The following is a 26,337-nucleotide window of genomic DNA, read 5'->3' as shown; positions in this document are numbered from 1 at the left end:
TTGGACCACTCAGATGAAAGGCACTCAGGTGGCGACTCCAAGTCCAATCTCGCAAGTTTAGAGGCACTGATGGGTCGCTGAGGAGACCATGGTGGACTAAAGTTGGGCAGGGACAAAGTAGATACAAGCCCAGGTACTGGTTCTCCTGAGGGCTAAAGAGACCCACAGGTTCTCTGGTCATGGCAGAAGGCTCTGGAGTTCAGTGCCATGTCAGTTGGCCCTACTTTGGAGTTTGTGTTCCTTAGTGAGATGGAGTTGTGCTCAGATGTGACCTTTCCACACATGCCTCTTCTGTTACTTTCACTGGACCTTGGTTGGCACTGGAGTTGGTGTATACTCAGAAGACCTGAATCTCTGGACTATCCATGTGACAGCCAGGCCCTGAGCCTCAGCAGACTTGCAACTCCTACCCTCTGGTTTATTGGACTTACCCTGGTCAGCTAACACGGAGGCGAAGAGGGTCAACCACCACACTAGGGAGCCAAGAGGGCCTGCAACTGCAAGCAGTAGAATTGCATCCATCATCCATGTGGAATCTAAGCCCCCTCTTGATATAGAGGTGGAGTGGACATAACCATCCCAGGGTCCACAGGATGGAGGAATAGAGTATGGATTAGATTACTGATATTCTACTATGGAACTATTGTGATTAGTAATGGAAGAAATTGTGGCATTGATGTGGAGAAAGTGGCCACAGTAGCTGCTGAGGGTAGGGAGAGGGAAGAAGAGATATGATGTGGGGGCATTTTCAGGACTTGGAGTTGTCCTGGGTGGTACTGCAGGGACAGATGCTGGACATTGTATGTCCTGCAATGGCCCACTGGGTGGACTGGGGGAGAGTGTAAACTACTATGCAAACCACTATCCATGTGGTGCAGCATTGCTCCAAAACATATTCACCAAACTCAATGAATGTCCCACAATGATGAAAGAGATTGTTGACATAGGAGAAGTGGGATGAGGGGGTTGGGGGATATGGGGACCTCCTATTTTTTTAATGTAACATTTAAAAAAAATAAAGAGAGGAGAAAGGAAAAAAAAAAGTTGGGCTGGGAGCAGGAGAGAGGGAGAGGGAGGGCGGGTGGCGCTTAAGATGCTTAGATGTTAGATAAAAAAAGTTCTTTCAGTTTTCTCACATTTTTATTGGGTGTATCGTGGTCCAGGCCATTTCTTGCCTAGATTACTGCCTGTAACAGTTTGATATAATCGATGAATTCCAAAAAGAATTATTGGGTCATGCTTGTCATCTGATCTGTACCTGGGCATGATTGAGTTATGATTAGGGCATTGCGTCCCCACCCCTTGGTGGGTGGGGACTCTTAGATAAAAGGCATGGCAAAGAACAGAGTTGGGGATTTCTGATAGAGCTTGATGTTGAAGACCCGGGAAGTCAGCATGCAGAGGAAAGAGAAGCCAGCACCAGGAAGAAAGGAACCATGAACCCAGAGAAAAGCAAGCCCAGGAACGTAGGAACCCAGGAAGCCTGAACCCTCGCAGATGTCGGCTGCCATCTTGCACCAAATGCACTTTGGTGAGAGAAGTAACTTATGCTTCATGCCTGGTATATGCAAGCTCCTACCCCAAATAAATACCCTTTATAAAAACCAACCAATTTCTGGTATTTTGCATCAGCAACCCTTTGGCTGACTAATACACTGCCATAGCCTTGAAACTGGTCTTTCTGCTTCCACTCTTGGCTCCAAGTCTATGCTCCACATAGAATACAGATTGAATCCTATCACATCACATCTTCGCTCAAAATCTTCTAATGGTTTCCCTTCTAAAGCAAAAGTCAAATTCATTGTAGTGACTTACAAGGTTTTGCAAAATATCATCCACTGTCCTCTTTCTGACCTCATGGTGTAATTCCTTTCTTCTCACTCCCTCCACAAGCCACCTTGGCTCTTGGCTGTCGCCATTTTTTGATCATGCAATGCATGTTCCTACCTAAGGCCTGTGCACTCAGTTCCTCTGCCTGTAATGCAGGCACCAGAGGTATCAGCAGGATTTGCCCTCACTTCACTCAAGTTTCTCCTTTTCACTGAAACTTTCCCTATTCTGTCTATTCAGATTGCAATTTCCTTCCCTATCTTATTTTTAACAGCGCATTATATTTAAAATATTACCTATTGCAATTATTTATTTTTGACTGTCCAATGCTTTCTAAAATTTTTACTTTTGTGAAGGCAAGTATTTGACTCTGTTTTGTTCACTGCTCTGTCACCAGCACCAAGAAAAGTTCCTGGCACAAGGAAGAACTCAGCAAATATTTGTTGAATGCATGTTTGCTAGAGAGGAAGCAACGATGCCCCTGCTTCATCACAAGTGGTAATGAAGATAAAACTGAAGGATAGGTAAGGGATTTTTTTTTTAGTTTTCTCTGATGTTTTCTGATTTAAGCACTTAAGTTAGGACCAATGTGAACAAAAATGAAAGTTCATCTTCATAATGGCAGACATGTTTAATTAGTAACAATGAGAAATTATTGTTGTTGTCACTTCATGGACATGATAATGATTCTATGTTTGGCATTGTTCAGAGGCATCTCATGCCACCCTACTCATTTTTGGATTGAAACAAGGCCAATACTATAAATTAGTGAACGTGTCCCACAATTTCTTGACAGAATGATTTGGCCTGAAAGTTGCCACTGGAGATCCCTGATGGTACAGAAAATAGTAAATTAATGGTTAAAAGACAAGATGGGATTTCTGGCACTGGTCCTGTGGCAAGGCTGAAGGCCTAGAAGGTGCCCATATCAAACCCAATACACAGTTGCTTTTAGGATCAATGATCCTTTTAGATCATCTTCACTTGCCTCTTCCCAGAATTGCATGCAAAATCAAATTGCCAAGAGTCTCACCCACAACTTCTTCATATTATCTTAAATGATCAAGAAGTCCATTTTGGGATGAGCAGATTAAGCAACAGTTCCACATGTTGAAAGGTATTTTTTAATGTTCTATTTTTCTTGTAGCCTTACTAGTTTAGTTGTACCCCTTATATAATAAAGGTTTTTATTTCTACCTAGAGCATGATCTGCAGCAACATATTTGGCTAAGATTTTTGGCTGACTGTTTCAAACCTGATAGGCCTGTGTTTAATGCTTGCTATCCCTTTTATTAAATATCTTCCTTGACTCAACTGGGAGAACATCATTCATTCTGGGAATTAGGATTAAGCATTTGGGCCATAGTTCCAGTGCCTCAGGACTAAAGACCATTTAACCACCACCTAAATCCCACTGCTTATGTGCTAAGTCGCATGTATAGCAGTACTTCTCAGATTTAATGTGAAATATTTTTCCACAAAGTTGACGGGAAAGGTCTCTCATAGGATTTTGGCGAACACAGACTAATGTAAAAATTGTTCTCCTAGGTATGGAATTCAAACAAAAACTTGGGAGGAGGTATTATAGGAAGGCCTGTATAAATAGGAACAGTCATTATTAATATCTTCTATTTGTCATTTGTGTCTACAGAATTTGTTGAGAATGGAATTGGGAGCACCTGATAAGTCATGAATTTAATTTCAGTCACATAGAGTCAGTATGTGTTTGTGTGTATGTGTGTAGATTTTCTAATAGCTGAACACTGACTAACAGCATCACAGAAGAACAAATCTCATTTGATAATTGTCTTTTTTCTTATAAGAATATTAATGATAACTTTAGTAAACATTTATTGATTGTTTACTATGTGCCACATAATATATTAAGTGTTTTACGTTCATTTTCTCATCTGTTCTTCCCCCCAAATCTCATACAATTCTTGAGTTTCCCAAGTCTTATATTTCATATAAGGGGGTCAATGGACCCAGAGCTTAAATAGATGTAAAGAAAACATACTTTGCATCTTTGGATTTATAGTGAACATAATAACTTTTGTTATGAAGTAAGTTGATATTTTCTTTTAAATCCTTCAGCATAAAAAACACCTTTGAGGCTGACATAATTTTACCTTGGAAACTCATTTCCTTATAAAATTTCCACAGTTCATGCTTTATTTCACAAGTAACTTCTTTCAGTACCATCCCTTCTTTTTGTTGCTTATTTGTTTCTAAATCCCACGACCATTATGAATTTCTAACATATATTGAAACTGATGCTGATTTTTTGTCAACTTTGGACTGCAGTGCACACATAGCTCTTCTGGAGATAAGGGATACATAAATACTACAGTAAAAACCCAGAAACATATCCATTTAACCTCTTGTAATTGATAATCATTTCACTTCCTCAGTCAGTGATGTATGAAAATTTACTGCTTATATTTCCAAATCTCCTCCATCTGCCCACACCGCCCCCCCCCCAACACCCTCCCATATATCCTCTGGTTGTCAAAATGACTGATGCTTATTTAAATTCCACAAGCTCAGAAGCATCGAAATCTAACCATGGATATTCATCTCCATGCTCTAACCCCAATACATAAAAGTTCCACTACCCAGTCACAGGTTGCTCTCAGAGAGCTCTACACCGAACCTTGCAAGTCTCATACTCCTGGAGGCTGAATATTTCATTTCTGGAAGAAGCTACCTGTGAAGACATTCATTTCTAAAGTTAAAAAAAAAAAGTCAACTATTTTCGTAAAGGGTGAAATAGAAGAAATGTGTAATGCTTTATAATGGTAACAATTAATGTGACTAACAGAAATAAAATGGACTTTGGAGACAGATTTGCTTTCAAACCTTAATTTGTTCATTTATTAACCCTGTAATCTTGAGCAAGTTGTTCTATCTGCCTAACCTCAAATTTTGTATCTGTAAAGTAAAGATAATAATACCTAAATTATAAGACTGCTTTGCAGCTAAAAGAAGATAGTTTAGGTAAATTAATTAATTGAGCAACTATTTCTTGATCACCCATTATGAGCAGGTACTGTGCTAGGTGCTAGAGATTGAGACTAATAAAGAATCTCGGCCTACAGGTAATTTACCAATTTGAGGAGACAGACAGTAATACTAATGTCTTAAGGGATGTGAGCAAATACAGCCAAAGGTAGGGCAACTAAACATATTAGGCACGGAGAGGAGTCAAGAGACCTGAGTTTGGGCTCCACTGATGAGCTGGGACTAGCACAGAGCCTGTGCCAAGCCCTAGGGCTGCTGCTGATCAGTGCGGCTGGGGCGCAGTAAGAGGATATGATGCAGCCTGGGAACGGAGATAGCAGAAAGGGATTTATATGCAATATTAAGGAGTTAAAATTTTATCTTGGGAAGTCACTAACAGCTTTTAAGCCGAGAAGGAACGTGGCCAGCGGTGCATTTTGGAAAGCTCACTCTGACTACAGGAAGGGGGATGGATTATAAGTGGCAAGACTCCACCTGGGGAGGACTGGTCGGAAGCTGATGCAGCAAAGCCTGAAAAATGAGGGTCTGAAGCAAGGTAGCCGCAGTGAGGGAGAAAAGAGTGGGCAGAGTCAGGACCTATGGAGGAGGTAAAATTGACAAGACTTGGTGCCTGCAAGGAAGTGGGTTACGGGAGGAATGGTTTCTACCTGGAAGAGGGAGTGAATTGGAGCACATTTCTCACTGGAGAAAAATGGCTTTGGGGGACAAGTTTTGGCTACGTGGAGTTTGATGAATCTGTGTGAAGATGTCATGCGGGGCACTGCCTGTATCCCCTTGAGCCTCACCCTTTCAGGTCCTGCACATGGGACTCGCCATCTGCAGGCTTTCTCCTCCCACCTCTTCCCTGCGCACAGGGCACCTAGAGGAACGCGATGGGGATCACATGCTCAGAAGCAGCCTTCAGATAACGGCAAAGGGATGGAAGGATAAACACCCCAGCTTCCCTATCCCTCTGCCAGAGAATAAATCTAAGGAGTGTTCTATATTGTCTCCCAGGGTTCCCCCAGCAGGACCGCATTCCAGTTGCACACAGTGCTAATCTGCTTTGTGATTCCTGTGCCCTCTTGATTCTTGTACTACCCCCACTTCCCTACTGGACCTTCCTGAGATGACTCTCTAGTTAAGCACATACACTCAAATCCTGTGTCAGGGTCTGCTTATGTGAGAAATTCCACCCAAGACACATCCAGCAGGCATTTGGTGCATGAACGTGCGTATTGGAAAAGATGCCTGGGGAGGAAACATAAATTTAGAAACTATCAGCAGATAGGTGAGAGTTGAAGCCAGAGAAGGAATGGGCTCACCTTGAGGATGGGAGTAGAGGGGACATACTGGACATTAAGTACAAGAGAAAGACCTCAATCCCAGTGTATAAAGCCTGATACATTTAATATGTACCAGTTCCTTTTTTAAACAGTGATCTGTGGCAGGGAAATTCTCAAACAAAGTTGTCTGGAAATACTGGACTAATTATTTTATAGTTATATAATCAATTTAATTTATAGTTCTTCTGCTGTGCCTTGAAAATTGAGTATTTACTGGTTCTTTATGAGCTGTAACATTTTATGGCCTGTCAGGGCATTGATTGATACAGTGCACTGAAAAATAATCATATAAGATTACCTTAAAATACGTATGGCTATCTGTCATTTTGACAGTGGAATTGCAATACTATAAATCTACAAAGATTAAAAATTTTAAATGGAATGCTCTAAGTTGAATATTTATTAAAATACCTCAACTATACCCAAAGATGAAACAGACACAAATTATTAATTTGAATCTGAGAAAATCCAGCTCTGGAATTCTGGAGCTACAACAGGTCTCACATTTTTTTGGACCTTAAAGTTATCTGCCATTCTTACTACATTTCTCATGACAAATTATTTCCCATCAAGTATGCAGTCTTACGCAATGCCATTCTCAGACTACATTTCAGGAAACACATAGGAATAGAGAAAAGAATTCCAGATCTATACATATTTTAATCACGACAGTCTACTCCAAAAAATCAAAAGAAATCTATAAAATAGTGATGGTTTTTGACAAACACAGAAAGGATAGGTGGCTAGTTTACCCTTCCATCTATCACCTGACCAGTCTGCTCACTTTCTAATATCCCTTTTAATCCCCCTCCACAGGTACTGCATATATTGACAATTAATTTTGCAATGCTGTATCAGTCAGAGATATAAATGAATGCTACTCAGAGCTTCTGAGCAATAGGAAATAACCATCATGACTACCACGATTTAACAGAATTCTAGCAAAAGGTTGTTTTGTTTTTTTTAAATTATTTTTGGAACATTGAGGGTTTTAATGTCCCTCACTTTTACTTCTACCAGCATGTGGGAGCTGTATTTTTTCAACTAAGAAACACTGCTTTAGATTTACTCCTAGAAATAGTCTTAAGTACTGTCTAAATACAATGTTCAACTGCTACGAGAAAACAGGAAATGTAGCAAAGAAAAAAATGGAAGTGAGATGATGACCAGTTTTTCTATAAATGAGTAGGAAATCCAACTGATTCCACAGCTAGTCTCCAGATCTAAAACCCATGCTGAACTCCACTTCTTCAAATTCCTGCCCAGCCTCTTGGAAAAGAGCATGGTCTGTAGGTGTTTCACCATAAGCTCCATCTCTTTCTACCTCATGACCAAATTGGCCACCTTTATTTTCTTTCTCTATGGCAACATTCCTTTCTCTTTGAGTCCACTTATTCTCTTCTTGAAAAATAATCCCCCACCACCACCACCACTACCACCAAATCCTCCCACAGTTGCCCAGTGCCAGTCCTTCTCCCTCAGAGCTCAGAATCTCTCCTGGGCAGCTCTCTGCCTTCCTACCAGCACTTCGTGGATGTGTTCATTCATTTGCTTCCTGCCTCAGTGGTCTGGTGTCAGTATTGTTGCTTCTCTTGGGCCTGCTTCTATTCTATATTTTGTACCATAGTTACTTGCATCCTTGTGTTACCCTCCCACATGCACCCACTCCCACTCAACGTCCACTTCCCCCAGGGCACAAATGGGCCTTACTCATTTTGTTTCCCTTGCAACAAAGAGGCCAAAAGGAAAGGATCTAAAGTTTGCTGAACACCTACCATGTGCCAAAGACTCTACTGGGCTGCTTTACATACATTGCATCATTTCACCTTCAGATCACTGCTATGAGGTGGAGATAAATTTCATTTTATGAATGAGGAAACTGATCATCAGAGGAGTTATATAACTTAATCAAACACATAGCAAAATGTTCAGCATTTAAAACATAGTCCCTTTGACAACAGGCTCCTAGCCCTTTCCACTCTAATCCACATGAATTTGATCATATAATTCACTCTCCTGTTCAAAACCCTTCCCTGACTCCTCCCTGCCCAGAAGACCGAGTCCTAACCCCTTAGAGTGGTGCACAAGTCTCCCCACCTCGTCCTGCCCACCTCCCTGCACTTAGTTCTGTCCGCACAGTCCAACCGTACTAACACAGAGGCATTTCCCAGAACATTCCATGCTGTTTCACCCCTCCTCGATGTGCTCTTATACTTCTTCTACCTATAAAGCTCTCCGCCACCCTTGCCTACCTGGGGAAAATCTACTTGCCTTTTAAGACTCAGCTCCTGTCTCCTCCCTCTGAAGCTTTTTCTGAGCAGTTGCTCTCCCTTCATCCTACTATATTTGACCACCATCTGTGTTAAGCTTCCTCGCCCTACGCCCAGCCCCCACAACAGTATGTTGACATACTTCTATCACAGCCTGAGGAACTAACTCATTTCATTCCATCTGTCTTTCTCGACTATAAATTCCTCAAGGGCAGGAGTCACGCCCAGGCCCTGTCTGTACCTCTAGGGCAGTGCTTTCCAATAGAACTTTCTGCAGTCAAGGAGGCATTCCTCTAGGCCAGGGGTTCTTAACCTTTTCTGTTCCCTGGCCCCTTTGCCAATCAGATGAAAACTACGGACCCCTTACCAAGTCCACACTGTACTGTGTATTATTTAATAAACACATCATACCCACACAGACATCACCACAAGAATAACGTGGTTTTATTGCATTTCAGTTCACGCTCATGCATCCGTTGTTAAGAACCCCTGCTCTTCCCCATGCCACTAGCCACGTGTGCCCACTGAGCACTTGAAAATGTGGCTAATGAAACTGAGGAGCTGAATTTCATTTTATTTAATTTTTAAGTAATTTCAGTTTAAAGAGGCATATGTAGCTAATGGCTAATACATTGTCAGTGCGGCTCTAGGACTAACAAAGTGCCTGGTACCTAGGAGGCATGAGAAAGTACTGGCTGAACTGGAGAGAATTCTTTCCACAAAGGTCACCAAGGGTTTCCCTTTACCCAGCCCGGGAGTCTTTGCTGGGGTTCCATCCTGCTCTCCCACGTCACTGATGGACACGCCCTGGATTGGCCAGCTCATCTCCAGGCACATTCCAGGCCTGCCTAGCGGAGCGCTCCGCTCTTCCTTGGAATCCTCTCTGACCGCTAATTTGCTTCCTTGGCTGTTTCCCTTCGGCCTGCCGTTTCTAAAGAAGCTATAAAATAGGACTATATTTCCACCAGTCTCCTTCCACTGCATGTAACCATAAAACATAGAAGCAGAGTTATTAAAGCCTCAAGGGAAAATGTATGAACAAAATATCAGCCTGATTCATTATGAACAGTTATTATAAACAGTGGGCTTGCTAGCAAATGACAGGAAAACTAATTTGCATTTGCAACAAAATTACAACACTCGTTTTCATCCACCACCACTCCCATCCCCCCTCTCCCCACCCCCGCAATGTAGTACTAGAATTCTATAATTGAAGACATCAGCTAAGTTAGAAAGCATTGGTGACTGTGGCTTGTACTCATGAAGGCTTGACTCGAAATCTTTGCTAATAATCTCAGTATTGCCTAGATTTCCCAAGAGCTCTGAGAACCTGAACCAAAAATTATTGTACGTTTGCGAGTTCCAGGCACTGGACTAAGACTCTTCCCCCCCACCTATCCCACCCTTCTAAGAACCTCGTGTGAAGGTATTAGCCTTTCCATTTGACTAATGAGGAAGAAGAGGCTGAGAAGGGTTACTACATGCCCAAGACCCGACAACAAAGTCCACACCATTCAATAAATATTCAACTCTACCTTTCTTATGAATGGTGACAGCTAACTTGCTTCTAGAGCAAGAAGTGTTCTTTATATCTGATCTCAATCGTCTAACTTAATTCCCTTTTCCATTGCCCGTTTTCAAGGGAATCATTTTTTTTCTTCCACATGAAAACCTTCTAGGTTCACTGCAGTCAAGCAATGCTGGCATGGAAAGGAGTCAGAAGTAGCTATCAAAGACCCAATGCAAGCCGAGACACAGCCAAGTATTAGTTGTGAGACTGTGAGTAAATCACTTTCCTCTTTGTTTTTCAGGTTCACCATTCATAGAATGACCAAAATATTAACTGAGATTATATGAAAGGCTTGGCACGAGGCTCTAATATGCATAGGAAAATGGAATCATGTCCACACAAATCTCAATATCATGGTCATCTAATCTTAATATCATGTTCATCATCATTATTATTGACATGTATAAGCCTTATAATTGTCATGCTTTCTTACTAAATTAAGAACTGGCTCTAAAAAAAAAGCTCCACTTGGCAAAGTGCAGCAGAGAGGTGAGGAAATGGACAACTTACACCATCATATAATATTTTGGATATAGTTGTAATAGCCAAACCTATAAAAGGTAATTTATGTAAGAGGATTATATAGAAGAATGAGTTTCATAGCTGCCTAGCACAAGACTGGCTTGATGTATTTTTAGAATAGTTATTTTAACCTATAAAATAAGAATATTACTTAGAATAATACTGAGTCTCAGGTCAATATTTCATAAATACTATTTAATTCAATATGTCACTGAGCTCTAAATAAAAAGCATTCATCAAATCAAACTGCATTTTAAAAGAAAGAATGCTGAATTAAAGAAGCAGTATACTGTAATAGTTAAGAACCTGTCCTTGTAGATTTTAATCCTAGCTATACTATTTACGACATGACCCTGGGCAAGTTACTTGATTTCTCTGGGCCTCAGTATTAGCATCTATAAAACGGGGAATAACAATATTACCTAACAAACAGGAATTACTGTGATGAAAAAATGAATTAATACATGCAATCTCTTAAAACAATGCTTCACATATAAGTGTCCAATAATGTTCTCTATTACAAATATTAAAGTGATATCAGAGAGGTTCCAGGAAGATGATGTCAGAGAAGGCAGGCAGGGCTCAGCTTGCTCACAGAAACAGTGGAGAAAGGGCCAGAAGCTGTCCAAGGAACCTGCATTGGGGGTCAGCAGACCAGGACAGTGCTGCACAACCCCCAGGAGGGAGAGGGCAGAGAGATGAAGAACTTGAAATGACAAGAGTGAGTTACTAAACCTGCATGGCTGGCAGCCTTCAAGGGCCCCATCCCCGACCCTCAAAGCATGCAGCCTGGATAAAACACACGGCCCACTGCAGCAAACTGAGAGGGAAACAGACATCTTCCTCCCTGGAAAAAAGGAGAGTGCAATGGAGGGAGGAGAGTGGTTTCTCTTCAACGAATTTGCCACCAGAGCCCGCTCTGAATCTTGGCTCTGGCCAGACCAGGAACACAGGCAAGTGGAGGTTGAAAGAAACACTGCCGTGGAAAGGTTTGCTGATGGGTGCCATCTGCTGGTCAGCTGGGAAGAGGCAAGGAAAAAACTGCTTTTAGGTCTCTCTTGACCCAAATTCCTGGAAGAAAATCTGAACCCTATTAGTGAGTCCCTGACCTGATCTTGATAATTAAGCTGGGCAATTTTAAAGACTCAGAATAAGTTGAAACAAAATCAAAGAAGAGTTGTGAACAGAAAAAAAAACATTAGGCAAGAGAGAAATGGATGATCAGAGTAAATTCACCAACATATTCAGATGCCTAGACATCAACAAAAAATTACAAGCCATACTAGGAAACAGGAAGAGATGGTCCAGGCAAAGAAATAAACCAAATATCTTGATTAGATACAGGATTTAAGACAACTAATCAATAATAATCACACAAATGTCCTAAATCAATTCAGAGAATTAAAGGAAAATATGACTGAAGAGATAAAGGATATTAAGAAGATGCTGGGAGATCATAAAGAACAATTTGAAAGCCTGCAACAACAAAAAAAAGTAACGGAGGTTATGGGAATGAAAGACAAGATGGGATTAAAAATATATTAGGGAAACGGACTTGGCCCAGTGGTTAGGGCGTCCATCTACCACATGGGAGGTCCGCGGTTCAAACCCCGGGCCTCCTTGACCCGTGTGGAGCTGGCCCATGTGCAGTGCTGATGCGTGCAAGGAGTGCCGTGCCACGCAAGGATGTCCCCCGCATAGGAGAGCCCCACGCACAAGGAGTGCACCCCTAAGGAGAGCCGCCCAGTGTGAAAGAAAGTGCAGCCTGCCTAAGAATGGTGCCACCCACATGGAGAGCTGACACAACAAGATGACACAACAAAAAGAGACACAAATTCCCTTGCCACTGACAACAACAGAAGCGGACGAAGAAACAAGACAGCAGATGAACACAGAGAACAGACAATCAGGGTGGGGGGAGAGGGGAGAGAAATAAATAAATAAATAAATCTTTTAAAAATATATATATATTAGAGGGGAGCAGATGTAGCTCAAGTGGTTGAGTGCCTACTTCCCATGTACAAGGTGCCAGGTTCTATACCTGGTACCTTCTAAAACAAACAAGCAAACGAGGGAAGTGGACTTGGCCCAGTGGTTAGGGCGTCCGTCTACCACATGGGAGGTCTGCGGTTCAAACCCTGGGCTTCCTCGACCCGTGTGAAGCTGGCCCATGCACAGTGCTGATGCGCGCAAGGAGTGCTCTGCCACGCAGGATGTCCCCCTGTAGGGGAGCCCCACACGCAAGGAGTGCGCCCTGTAAGGAGAGCCGCCCAGCGCGAAGGAAAGTGCAGCCTGCCCAGGAATGGCGCCACCCACACTGCACACATGGAGAGCTGTCACAACAAAGATGATGCAACAAAGAGAAACACAGATTCCTGTGCCACTCACAACAACAGAAGCGGACAAAGAAGATGAGGCAGCAAATAGACACAGAGAACTGACAACCGGGGTGGGGGGGAAGGAGGGAGAAATAAATAAATAAATAACTCTTTAAAAAACAACAAGCAAATGAAAAAACCAGCTCTTATTGAGGAGTGGCTGTAGCTCAGTGGTTGAGTGCCTGCTTCCCATGTACGAGGTCCTGGGTGCAATCCCCAGTACCTCCTAAAAAACAAAACAAAACAAAACAAAAAACAAAAATACCAAAACATTAGAGGCACATAAAAGCAGATTTGAATTGTTTGAAGACAGAATTAGTAATTTCAAGGACAGAACCGAGCTGGAAAAACAGGAGAATATAGAGAGAAAAGAATGAAAAAAATGGAACAGGATCCCAGAGAATTGGGATGCACAAACATACATATTATCATCATCCCAGAAGGAAAAAGGAATGGCAAAGGGGCAGGAAGACTATCTGAGGAAATAATGGCTGCAAACTTCCCAACCATTAGGAAAGACATAAATGTCAATATCTGAGAATGACAATGAACCCAAAGAGAAAAAATCTAAATAGACCTATTCTAAGACACCTTCTATTCAGAATGACAAAAATAGGAGATAAAGAGAGGATTCTGAAAGCAGCAAATGAAAAGTGAAGCATCATATGCAAGAGAACCTCAATAAGATTAAGTGCTGACCTCTTATCAGAAACCATGGAGGTGAGAAGAAAATGGTATGATGTATTTAAGGTCCTGAAAGAGACAAACTGCCAGCTAAGAATTCTGTATTGAGCAAAACTGTCCTTCAGAAATGAGGGTTTTTCATAGACAAACAAAAACTGATAGAATATGTTACCAAAAGACCAGAATTACAAGAGACACTAAAGGGAGTGCTGTAGCCTAAAAGGAAAAAAACAAGGGTGAGAGACTTCGAGAAGAGCATAGAACGACGATTATTAGGAAGGGTAAATTAAATGGAAAAAAAAGTAAGATATGACAACGGAAAGCTAAAGGACAAAATGGATGAAGTAGGTAATGGCTTTACAGTAATAACAATGTTAACGACTTACACACCCCAACCAAAGGATATAGACTGATAGAGTGGATGAAAAATATGAGCCATCTATATGGCATCTGTAAGAGACTCACCTCAGACATGAGGACACAACCCAGTTGAAAGTGAAAGGTTGGAAAAAGATATTGCTTACAAGTAGTAACCAAACAAGATCTGGAGTCATGATGCTATTATCAGACAAATAGATTTTAAATACAAAACTGTTATAAGGGGTGTAGAAGGTCATTATATTTCAATAAAAGGGGCAATTCACCAAGAAGAAATAACTATAATAAATATTTATGTACCTAACCCATGTGCTCCAAGATATATGAGGCACACACTGGCAAAACTGAACGGAGAAATAGACATCTTTACAGTAATAGTGAGAGACTTCAATAAAGTAATATCAGTTGTAAAAGTCCATGACTATATTAATCCAAACCTTTCAATATAAAATATTTTATTCTTATGAAAAATTTAGGAAAATGATGGCCCTTTCTCTCTTTACTGGAAACACTAAGGGAAAAATTTAAATAGTGAATACATCTGAACCAGATGGTGTATGCTCTTTTTAAAATATGAAAGTGCTTTGACCTTCCTGTAGCCAATACAGTTTTAGGTGCTTTACATCATGAATTAAACCTAAGGGAAGACCAGGAATTGGTGAAAGGTAAGGATGAGAAGGAAAGGAAGAAGATGGAGAACACAAAAAATCAATCCACATAAGTATCAACATTCCTCACAAATCAGCTAGGTGATTAATGCATTTATTAAAATTAAGTATAGGGAAGCAGCTGTGGCTCAATCAGTTGGGCTCCCGTCTACCATATGGGAGGCCCTGGGTTCGCATCCTGGGGCCTCCTTGTGAAGTCAGGCTCGCCTGCACGCCGTGGAGAGCTGCTATCTACTATCACCACTGTGGGAGAGAGTGTTCAGACAGATGCTGGGTAGGAGATAGTGTTAAAAAAAGGAAGTCCTTTAGCTTCCCCAATATTTTATTTAGCTTCCCCAATATTTTAGAAATGCCTGACTTGAATATAGGTCTAATTTCCAAGGTGATAATCCCAAATTCCAGAGATTGACTCTCTTATAAATGCCTTCCTGGCCTTGGAGAACTTAAAAATATGCTAATGCCAGGGACACAGAGAATTTGCAGACAAGGGAAAACATGATTTAACACATGAAGATGCATACTATTGTCTAGAAACCTTATCCTTTTTATTTTATCTGAGTAAGATGACAATTTTATCCTCTCCAAAGGGTACATGGGAAACGAATGTGGCTCAAGCAGTTGGGCTCCCGCTTACCATATAGGAGTTCCAGAGTTTGATGCCCAGGGCCTCCTGGGGAAGGCAAGCTGGCCCACACAGCAAGCTGGCCCCAGCGGAGGGCCGGATCATGTGGGAGTGCTGCCCGTCACAGGGGTGCCGGCCTACTTGGAGAGCTGGCACAGCAAGATGACACAACAAGAGATACAGAGGAGAGACAATAAGAGACATAGCAGAACAGGTTGCTGAGGTGGCACAAGAGAATGATTGCCTCTCTCCCACTCCAGAGGGTCCCAGGATTGGTTCCCAGAGCCTCCAATTGAGAATACAGGCAGACATAGAAGAACACACAGCGAATGGACACAGAGAACAGACAACGGAGGCAGGGGAAGAGAAATAAATAAAAAATATATAGATATATATAAAAAAACAGTACAAATGCTAAATAAATAAATGAATAAAGTGAAAGCCAATAACAAGAATAGTTTTTAAAAACTACAAATCTGCTTTCTTCTATTTCAACTCTTGCTTGAAAGAGTAAATTATTGTTATAATTTCTTTGTATTAAAGTATTTCTTTTAACAGAATCTGCTTCCTTAAAGAAGCAAAGCATCTCATTGTTTTCAGCTACTTCTGAAATCCCAGAAATCTTTGTTTTTCAGCTTCCCAGTTATTTATCCAAACTGAAATGAAGACATCTTCAAGTCGTTACAGAGAGATGGAGAGTTTTGTGATTAAGGACATAATGCATGCGTGAGGAAGGGTGTTTCTTGTAATTAAAATAACCACTATGGGTAGAGTGGTTACTCTGTCCCAGGTATTTTAATTTTTTTACATCAAAATCTGCAAAACCCTCTGAGGGAGATGCCAGTGGCTTTATTTTTCAGGTGGCATAAAGATTAAATGAATTGCCAGTGACCACATGGTAACTAAATTAGGAGCTAGTATCAGAGCACATCTATGGTACTCCACAGGGCACATTCATTCCACACTGCTCTTCGCATATTTTTGAAAATTGAAGGTAAGAAGTTTCCTATAAGAAAAATGCACTTACAAATAGGAATAGCTACAATTCAACCAGCCGAACTTACACTATTTTTAAAAGGTAAGCCAGGACTCACCAGCAGGGGACCCGAAGTAAATGGTCTTTGAGTACAAAATGCCAAGGAGGTCTGAGCTTGCGTTAAACTGATAGGCAGGGATGAACCAAGAATCTGGGTTCCTTATCTGTGTCATAGCTGAAGTCTGATTAAGTGTCACTAGGGCAAACCTATGAAATGCTAAAATAGTTACTTGGAAAAAAAATTTTTAATTAAAAAAAAAATAGTTAATTGGTCAAAAATTCAGAATTGTCTGACACATTCAAATGAAGAGTAACCCTGATTATATAAGAGGAGGAAATACCTTCAACATTAATTGTACTTGAAAACTAGAAACCCACACAGTGGAGGGATGTTCTCAAAAGAACACGAAGTCCTACAGAGAAACAGATTTCAAAGCAAATGGAAAATGAGTCATTAATGTCTGAGAAAATATCTGCTTATACAACCAGGCCCTAAATATTAACATCACTGTCCAATATTCACAGAAAAAAAGTTTCCCACTGACATTTTAATAGAACTTTAACATATTCACCAGACAAATGTTACAGCCCAGTTTTCAGCCACAATCCATGATCATAAAAGCACACTCTAAACAAACATGCTGATTTGCATAGACATTCAAAACAAGTATTTGGGTTACCTAGGTACAGAAAGGTTTTTGTCAGGAGTTTCAGGGCCCAAAATGTTATTTGTCTGCCTTAAGGTTATTGGTCTCTTCTCCATGCAAACAATTAGGGCTTTTCATGCACCAACCTTTATAATATTGGCTTTTATTTCTGCCTACATTCAGATGTGAATAAAAGAGGTCTTTTTCCTCAGGGGTCACAAGCAATGATTTGAGCCTCAGATCCAGGATGGATGAAAACCAATATTTGAATTAAAAGAATGTAAAGAAAATTCTTGAAAACAAATAACCATAGAAAGTTAATAGATGAAATCATCTAACTCCATCTCACTTTACAGATGAGGCCAAACAAGTGACTTGATGAAGATCCTTCTTTTCACCATGCCTGTTTAGTTTACCAAGGATGCTATGATAAATTCCACACACTGGTTGGCTTAGGTAACAGGAATGTATTGTTCATGGTTCTGAGGTTAGAGAGAGTCAAAGTCAACGTATTGGCCAGCTTGCTTTCTCCTAAAGTCTGTAGCATTCTGATGCTGGCTGCCAGTAATCTTTGAGTTTCCTTGGATTGTATCTCTGCCTCCTGTCAAATGGTGATGTCCTCTCTTTTCTTTGACTCTTTCAGTTTTCACTGACTGGCTTCTTCCTGAGTGGCCTTCTCCAAATTCTGGTTTCTGGTTTCTTATTTTTAGACCACCTCCAGTAACATAGCTTAAGACTCATCCCCATCCAGTTGAGCCACACCTTAACTAAAACATCTTCCAGAGGTTCTGTTTACAATGAGTTTACACCCACAGGAAAGCAGTTAAGATTAAGAACTTGTCTAAAGTAGAGTACATATTTCAATCTACCACAATGTCTTTTTTTTTCCTCTCTTTTTTTGGTCTTTATTTATTTTTTTTAATGTTACATTCAAAAAATATGAGGTCCTTATATACCCCCCACCCCCCTCACCCCACTCCTCCACCCATAACAACAACCTCCTCCATCATCATGAGACATTCATGGCATTTGGTGAATACATCTCTGAGCACCGCTGCACCTCATGGTCAATGGTCCACATCATAGCCCACACTCTCCCACAGTCCACCCAGTGGGCCATGGGAGGACATACAATGTCCAGTAACTGTCCCTCAATATCTTTTTATATCTCTCTTGTTGATATGTTTCATTTCTCACATGTTCTAAGTAGCAGTTTCTGTCTTTTGTTTTATCTTGCTGTTCTACTTTACAAAACTATTCTACCCTTATAAATGGGGTAGAGCTTATTCATGGACCAACATGTATCTAGTATCTATATTAATATCTCCCCTTTTACTACCTTGTTTTCAAGCACAGCATAAAGACTTTTCGTGTGCATGAATTTAAAGATCTTTTAGTGGTTTCCCAATAATTTTCCCTCAGATCATGATTCTAAATGATAAAATACATATAAATGTATATGAATATAAATATGAATATGTGTATAAATATCATCAGTTACAATATGATACCATTACACAAACACATACACACACATATCAGAATGCCAAAATAAATAGGACTGATAATACCAAATGTTGACAAAGATGTGGCACAAGTAGAACTAATCTACCAGAACTTAACTCTTCCTGGTAAGAGTATAAATTGATACAGCCCCTTTGGACAAGTATTTGGCAGTACTTATTAAAGCTGAACATACATAGTCTATAACTAGCAATTCCATTCCTGGGTATACACCCAAAAGAAATCAGATATATTCACAAAAACAAAACAAACAACAATAACAAGACAAAAACCAGGTACTGAGAAATTCATAGCAGCACTGTTCCTTAAAGCTAAAAACAAGAAATGATCCAAATGCCAATTAACAATAGAATGAATAAATAGATTGTACTATATTTGCACAAAAATCTACTTCAGTTAAGCAGGCTATATCAATTATAATCCATTTGATCCAAGTAATTGAAATACCAAGATTCAAACTGACTTAAACAGTAGAGAACTTTGCTATTGCATATAGCTCAAAATCCATAGATAGGCTAGGTTTCCTCAATATAGAAGTTTAGAAATATTATTAAGTATCCAGTTTCTTTCTTTCTTTTGCTCAGCTGTCCTCAGTTTTGCATTCTTGTTTCCATCTTGGAAACCAAATTGTGAAAGCAGGTTTAGGCAATACGTCCAGACATAGCCATGTCCAGAGGAAGAAGAAGTGAACTATATTTTTCTTGTTTCCCCTTATTAGGAGAAAGTAACTTCCTTAGTAGGACATGGCATACTTTCCCTGATATCTCATTGGTCAAAAATGAGTCACATAATAATGTCAAAGTCAATCACTGGCAGGAGGCATGAGATGAAAAAAAGTTAACTAAGACAGGTCTTCTGAAATGGAATGGATGTTGGGGCATTGCTCACCATGAGTGATAACAACTAACAGTAACAGTTAATATTAAGAGCATTTATTTAAATCCCAGGTGCTGGACTTCCCACTACCTCTTAGAAATGTAGAGGTGGAAACATCACCACTCTCAAATTTAGGGCAAAAAAATCTGGACAACAGCAAGTTCACAAATTTTCTTGTACTCATCAAAGTGCTGACATTGCAGGGCAATGAGCTGGTCCAGAATCTATGGAGAAACCCATTCCTGCAGTGAGAGATGAGATGAGAGCAGTGCTCCAAAGTTTCTCCCCTGAAATATTTATTAAATATGAAGAGAAAAAAAAGTACCTTTACAGGGGAGAAACCTGACAGGTACCACTTGAACCAAATGATCAGAGTTAATTGCACTCATGGTAAGACAGACATCCTCCTCTGTCTTATGGCTCCTCTTATGACACTTTGAAGCAAGCACTTCACTTCTATGGTATTCCTCCACAGAATCCATAACCTCAGTCTTACCATGAGAAGACATGAGACTAACCAAAGTTGTGAGGCATTCTACAAAACATTTGATAGTATTCTTCCAAAGGGTCCAGATGATAAAAAACAAGGAATAAAGAGGAACAGTCACAGGTTAGAGGAGACTAAGGAGACATGACAATCAAATGCAATGCAGGATCCTGGATCAGAGGCTGGGTCAGAAAATGGACATTATGGAAAACATTGGTAAAATCCGAATAGTCTGTGGTTGGTTAACAGTATTATATAGTATATATAGTACTATATCAGTGTTAATTTCTGACTTTTGATAATTGTGCCATGATTGTTAGAAGTTAAAATTAAGGGAAGCTGGGTGCAGGGTATACAAGAAACCTCAATCCTACCATAATATTTCAAAATTATTTTGAAATAAGAAGTAGAGGAAAAACAACCTCTACTTCTTTGTTAGTTTTCTATTCTTATTTTAGGATGTAAAATCTTCAATAAGTATTATCAGATTTTCACTAGTTTTCCCAGTTCTCCACAGCAGTGATGCTTGTACTAACACAATAGAGTGAATATAATTATGGTTCCTAGGCACTAAACATAAAAAGAAACAAATAGAAAGTATTCAAGGTGTTTAGGGAGACATAGAGAGATACAAGCTAGGCATAATAGTTTGCTGTTAAGAAACCAAACACCTTTGCTCCTATACTGTTTCCTCCTTTCCTGTTTATGTTGGTTCAGAAGTAATTTTCTCAATGCTTTTAGAGCTAGTAGATCTTCTTTTACAATCCTTATAATCACTGATAAAGAAGCTCTTTTTTGTAAATTCCATTACATGCTTTCAGTAATGGGGACCATACCAAGCAGCTTCACAGTCTTTAATCTGAGCCAGGAGAGCAAACAGATTCAACGTGTTCTTTTTTAAAAAAAGATTTATTTATTTATTTATTTATTTCCCCCCTGTCCCCTTCTCCTGCCCTACACTTTTTGCTGTCTGTGTTGTCTTCTTTTCTCATTTTCTCTCCTCTAGGATTCAATTCTGGAGACCTCTGATAGGGAGAGAGTTTCCCTGTCAATTGTACCACTTCAGTTCCTGGTTTCTGCTTCACTTTACCTTAACTCTCCCCTTGTCTCTCTTTTGATGTGTCATCATCTTGCTCCCAGGAGGCCCCGGGGATTGAACCCAGGTTCTCCCATATGGTAGGCAGAAGCTGTATCACTTGAGCTGCATCCACTTCTCTCAACATGTTCTTAATATGATTAAATACTTTTCTGCTTTCTCAAGAGGAATAACAGGGAAGAGTAAATGAGATGATATTTGTGATTGAAGCAAAAGAATAATGCAAGTTTTTGTAAAAGCAAAAGAAAAAATGCACTCTAATTATCCATTATCTGTTTCTTCCTACAGAAAATGCCAACTACAGTGTTTATTGCTGTTCCACCATGGTTAACTAAATGTTTGGGGAGGGATGGTGGGAAATAGATAATTTACCTTTCTAATTACTTACAAAGAGAGGAAACAGTACACCTTTACAGCAGAGAAACCTGACAGGTACCACTTGAAGCAAGTGATCAAAGTTAACTGCACTACTGTAAGACTAACACTATGTGGCTCCTCTTCTACTTCTTCCTGGGTGGAAAGCCAGACCACATTCTCCAGTCCCTGCTTCCATTAGGTGGGTTCATGCAACTGAGTTCTGGCCATGGAATGTGGGAGGAAATGATGCCTACCACTTTCAGAGCTGGCGCCTGATCAATGTTCCATGACATCCTCCACACCCTCTACTTTCTATTGTTATTATTTTTTAACACTCAAGACTACCTTGCTTTTCCCAAATTCAAGCAAAAGGAGACCCTGTCTACCTAGACTCTCAATCTGCTGGGGAATATACATACATGCCTTAATAGTTCAAAGTCAGGCAGGCGTTCTTATATGCTTCATCACTAACTCTTCTTACTCCTTTTTCCCTTTTGTCTCTTGTTATTTAGGGTCTGTTCTATTTCATTTTTTTTGTATTTGAACTTTTTTGTAAGCGGTATGACTATATGTTCCATCTTTCCTGATAAATGCCTATTTTATTAGTGTAATTGTTAATATTAACCCTTTCTCTCCTAGCTGGGTAACTAAGAATTGAAGTTTGCCTTAAAGGCTATGCATAAAAAATGAATTCCATGTGAATTTTGTCATTAAAAAGAATTTCAAACTGATAAAAAATATCCTTCATTGGAAAACTTGGGGTGATTCTTGATTTTCTGGATCATTAACTGCAAGTAGACATTTCTTCATATTCCTTAGAGACATTTTTAAGAAATCACTTTAGGCCATTTTTTTCACAACAGGCTTAAAAAAGAAAAACAAAATGGAAGCTTGACGATGTTGAGTTAGGGTTAATTAGGAATGAACCTTAAAATAGCTTCTCTTTAAACTGTTATAGTGAAGACACTTCCCTTTCACAAGAGGAGAGAGTGGTGGTAGGGAAATGAGCAATAGTGAATACGGTGTCATGCAGTGGTAAAAACTATCATGTGACGTAGAAAGGATTACGAATAGGTAAATTGGAGGTTCAACTTCGCTGTACCTTCCATAACCATCCCACCCCCTGCCATCCTGAAGATGGATCACATCTCTCTTTCCACTCTAGCATGCAAATCTTTCGATTTTATTCAGGTCACCACCTGGACCTACATTACCGAAATCTCCTTCACCTTAGCTCTAATTTATTGCAAAAAATGTCATTAACCTTTCCAGAGGATTAATCACAAAAGATGCTGAAATTTTGTGTTATAGCCTGTACCTACAAACCTATTTTAAACGTGCTCGACCACATTGAGTTTCTGTCTGAAATAGCTGATTTAAGCCCTTGATATAGTATAGCTGGTACGCCATTCATTGTGTTATCATTTTATACAGTCTGTCCATAAAACCCCAGGAGAAGAATGCACTGTCTGTCCATGAAAAATAACCCACTGTCTGTGGCTTAGGGAAACAACGATAGAATTTTAAATACCTTGAAAAATCCAGGCATAGCCATTTACATGGTTTTTGCCAGCACTCCTCTGGTTGAATCGTAACATTCAAATATAATGAACAGAGGAACACAATTAAATATGCATCCTAATGAGGAACTGAGAACTGAGGTTTTTGTCATTTTTCAAAAACAAAGCTTCCAAAATTTAAAATAATGAAGTAACATGGCTGCTGGAGAGAAGTAAGGGATGCATTATTAGACACAGCCATAAATGTCAAATATAATATACTACAGCAATATTCTTTACTTTGACTATGGCTCTTTTATTTCTTGATCTCACGTATCTCCTGCTGTTAACTGTTCATCTCCCATCAATTTTATTCTCATCAGCAGTTGCCCTGGTCAGGCAGAAAGACTATCTTGGTTTAATTAAATGCCCCTACTAATAAGAGAAAGCTGAGCAAACTTGGGCATGCCTCAAGCTCCAGCCCTCACATTTGAGCAGGTGGTGACAAGCCTTGAGCTTATTCTGAACTCTGGATTTTATGTCTGAACTCAGCGAGAAGTCAATTCTCTAAAAATTTCTCCTAGTCTTGATGCCTTACAGAACAAAAATAATTTACATCGAGATAATAATTATTGATTCCTGATATATGGAACTCTATCATAATGACTTCTGATGTATTGTGCGCCTAGCAGTTTGCTTTGAGTAAAACTGTGATCCAAATATTGTACAGTTGATCTGGCAATATTTATTAGAACTGTGGTTTAGGTGTTGAAACCTTCTAATAAGTTATTAGCTGTTTGCAGGTCCAGGCATAATGCTGGGCACCTTAATTCTTCTTTACCAATTTCAGTCTGATACGAGGAAGATGAACAAGGAAGAAGGGAGGCAGTACCGTGTGATCCAGTAGCCTGGAAGTTTACAAGGAAACTTCCAATGTGAACAAGAATCCAAAAGGAAAGAGCAGCAGCATCATACTTATCAGAGGAACATAACTCTGTGCATACCTTGTAGCCTGAAAATGAGTCTAATTCCACACCTGCTTCGTGGAAATTGGGTGAACCAGTGACGGGTGGCAGCGTCTCAACAGCTTGTGAGCAGCAGGGAATGCAGAAGCAGCAGTCCTTCTCAGGGGCCTCTGAGGAATCATGGCGATCTAATTGAGTGGCCTCACTTATATAGACTGATGGGGCTCTAAATTAGGAATAAACCTAATTTGTAGAATGTCTTATATTTTTAATGTAACTTTTTTTGTGTGATTTATGTATCTTCAAAAAAATACAATTAAAAATGATGGGGTGGGAGGTGGAGAGTGGGGCATATGGGAACCTCTTATTTTTTTTAATTTAATTTTTTAATTATCTTGTTTTAAGGTTAATAGATCACACAAAACATCACATTAAAAAATACAGGAGGTTCCCACATACCCCACCCCCCCTCCTCCCACATCAACAACCTCTTTCATCGTTGTGGTACATTCACTGCATTTGGTGAATACATTTTGGGGCACTGCTATACCACATGGATAATAGTTTACATTGCAGTTTACACTCTCCCCCAGTACATTCAGTGAGTTATGGCAAGATATATAATGTCCAGCATCTGTCCCTGCAATATCTGTTAGGACAACTCCAAGTTCTGAAAATGTCCCCACATCACATCTCTTCTTCCCTCTCGCTGCCCTCAGCAACTACCATGGCCATTTTCTCCACTTCAATGCTACAATTTCTTCCATTACTTGTCATAATAGTTCTATAGTAGAATATCAGTAAGTCCACTCTAATCCATATTTTATTCCTCTATCCTGTGGACACTGGGATGGGATTCAGGCATGTTGCAAGACAGTTGTCAAACACAGCCATTATTAAATACTTTCCAGGTGGGAGTATTTACACCATGGAAATAGGCAAACATTATACATAAAGGCATTTTATTCAGAGAGCAGTTGTTAAACACTCAACAGCACACCTCTGACTACTTATTCATATTTGTACTATCTTACTCTTCATGTTGGGAAAGACTGCTCCAGATGATGATGACTGAAGCCCCTGCACGCAGGGGAGGGCCACAGAAACCAGGGGTCAGCAGAGTTTCCTTCTGTTTTACTGACCAGTAAAGGCTGTTCTGGTTTGCATAAAGCTGCTGGCTGCATATTCGGTCTGTAGATACAGTTTAAACAATCCTCCGCAAACAACTTACTGTTAAGTTCTGTTGAAACAGAATTTGAGTGAATATTTGTTACCTGACTAGGAAAAATGGTTATGAAGGGAAGGAGAAGGGCACTTGGAGTGGATGATTGGAGGTAGCATACATGGCTTTGCCATTTGACCGAGCCAGTTCTCAATTCTGGCACTGCCACTTACTAACTTTAGTCAACTCAACCTCTCTGAGCCTTGGTTTTCTTACCTGAAAAATGGGGATAATAACATCTAATTTTAAAATTGTTATAAGGATTATATGAGATGATATGTTCTCAAGTGACCAACATACAGTAGACAATTAATACAAATCTGTCTCCTCTTTCCCTTAAGATGGGAGAGTTCTATGAATATTTCTGCATTAGTCAGGGTTCTCTAGGAAAAAAGAACTGATAGGAGATATCTGTAAATAATATGAGATTTTATAAAATTGTGTCATGTGACCATGGGGACGCACAAGTCCAAATTTCACAGGGCAGGCTGCAAGCTAGGGGCTCCAATGAAGGTCCTCAACGAGTTCCCAGGAGATGTTGGCTGTCCAAAGTAGAGCTGGGAATTCTCTTTCTGAATGCCGAAATCACTTTTCCTTTTAAGGCCTTCAGCTGATTTGAATGAGACACTACTCATTGCTGACGGCCATCTTCTCAGTTGATTGCAGATGTAACCAGCCATCTATGCAATCAACTCACTGATGATTGAAGTCTGAGAAATGCCCTTGTATTATGATTAACCCATTGCTTGCTTGACCAAACAACTGTCTGAAATGAGTCTTTAGCCTAACCATCACAATTTCCATGCTGTACAGAGGATCCTGTGGAAATGAAAGAGAAATTACTGATGGAACATGGTCTTAGAGGAATCTGGAAGACATGGTGTCAGTGGAAGGTGGAAGGATTAGCTTTGGGCAGGAAAAAGTTCACACCTGATAGCCTGAGTTTTCTCTGTGAAGTTAAAAAACAAAACAAAACAAAAAAGCCCGTAGCTGTGAAAGAGCCAGGAGCTGAAGGAGACAGGTGGTCAGGGGACTTGGGAAAGTGGGGAGAGGTATGGGAAGGGAGGGTCCCTGAGCAGCCCCAGGGGCACAGCTTGAAAGGAAGAACACGTTTGTAAGGTGCTCTCCACCCACCCAGTGTCAGCAGAGCTCCATGCCTGGTGTAGGAGAGACAACACCCAGCTGGACTAAAACAGGAATCAGAATCATCAGGGCAGGGGCAGCAGAAAAATGGGGCAGGAGAGGGCACAGCTGCAAGAAGGGGTAATGTGATGGGTGTGAGAAAGGAAGCCTGGCAGTTGGGAGCTGGATTAAGGGCTAGAAGAAATGGGGGGAGTCAAGGCACTGGATGCTCAGTGAG

General features: G+C 40.2%; 1 protein-coding gene across 4 annotated transcripts in view; it reads right to left on the bottom strand.

The window, feature by feature from the left end:
- The window catches only part of SCHIP1 (schwannomin interacting protein 1), an 840,777-nt gene that overhangs the window by 561,679 nt on the left and 252,761 nt on the right, over window positions 1-26,337 (bottom strand). The gene's annotated exons all lie outside the window — the stretch shown is intronic.

The sequence above is a fragment of the Dasypus novemcinctus genome, chromosome 4 (assembly GCF_030445035.2).
Source record: "Dasypus novemcinctus isolate mDasNov1 chromosome 4, mDasNov1.1.hap2, whole genome shotgun sequence".
NCBI classification, from domain to species: domain Eukaryota; kingdom Metazoa; phylum Chordata; class Mammalia; order Cingulata; family Dasypodidae; genus Dasypus; species Dasypus novemcinctus.
Note: the sequence above shows the minus strand (reverse complement) of the source record. Positions and strands in the feature narration are given on the sequence as shown.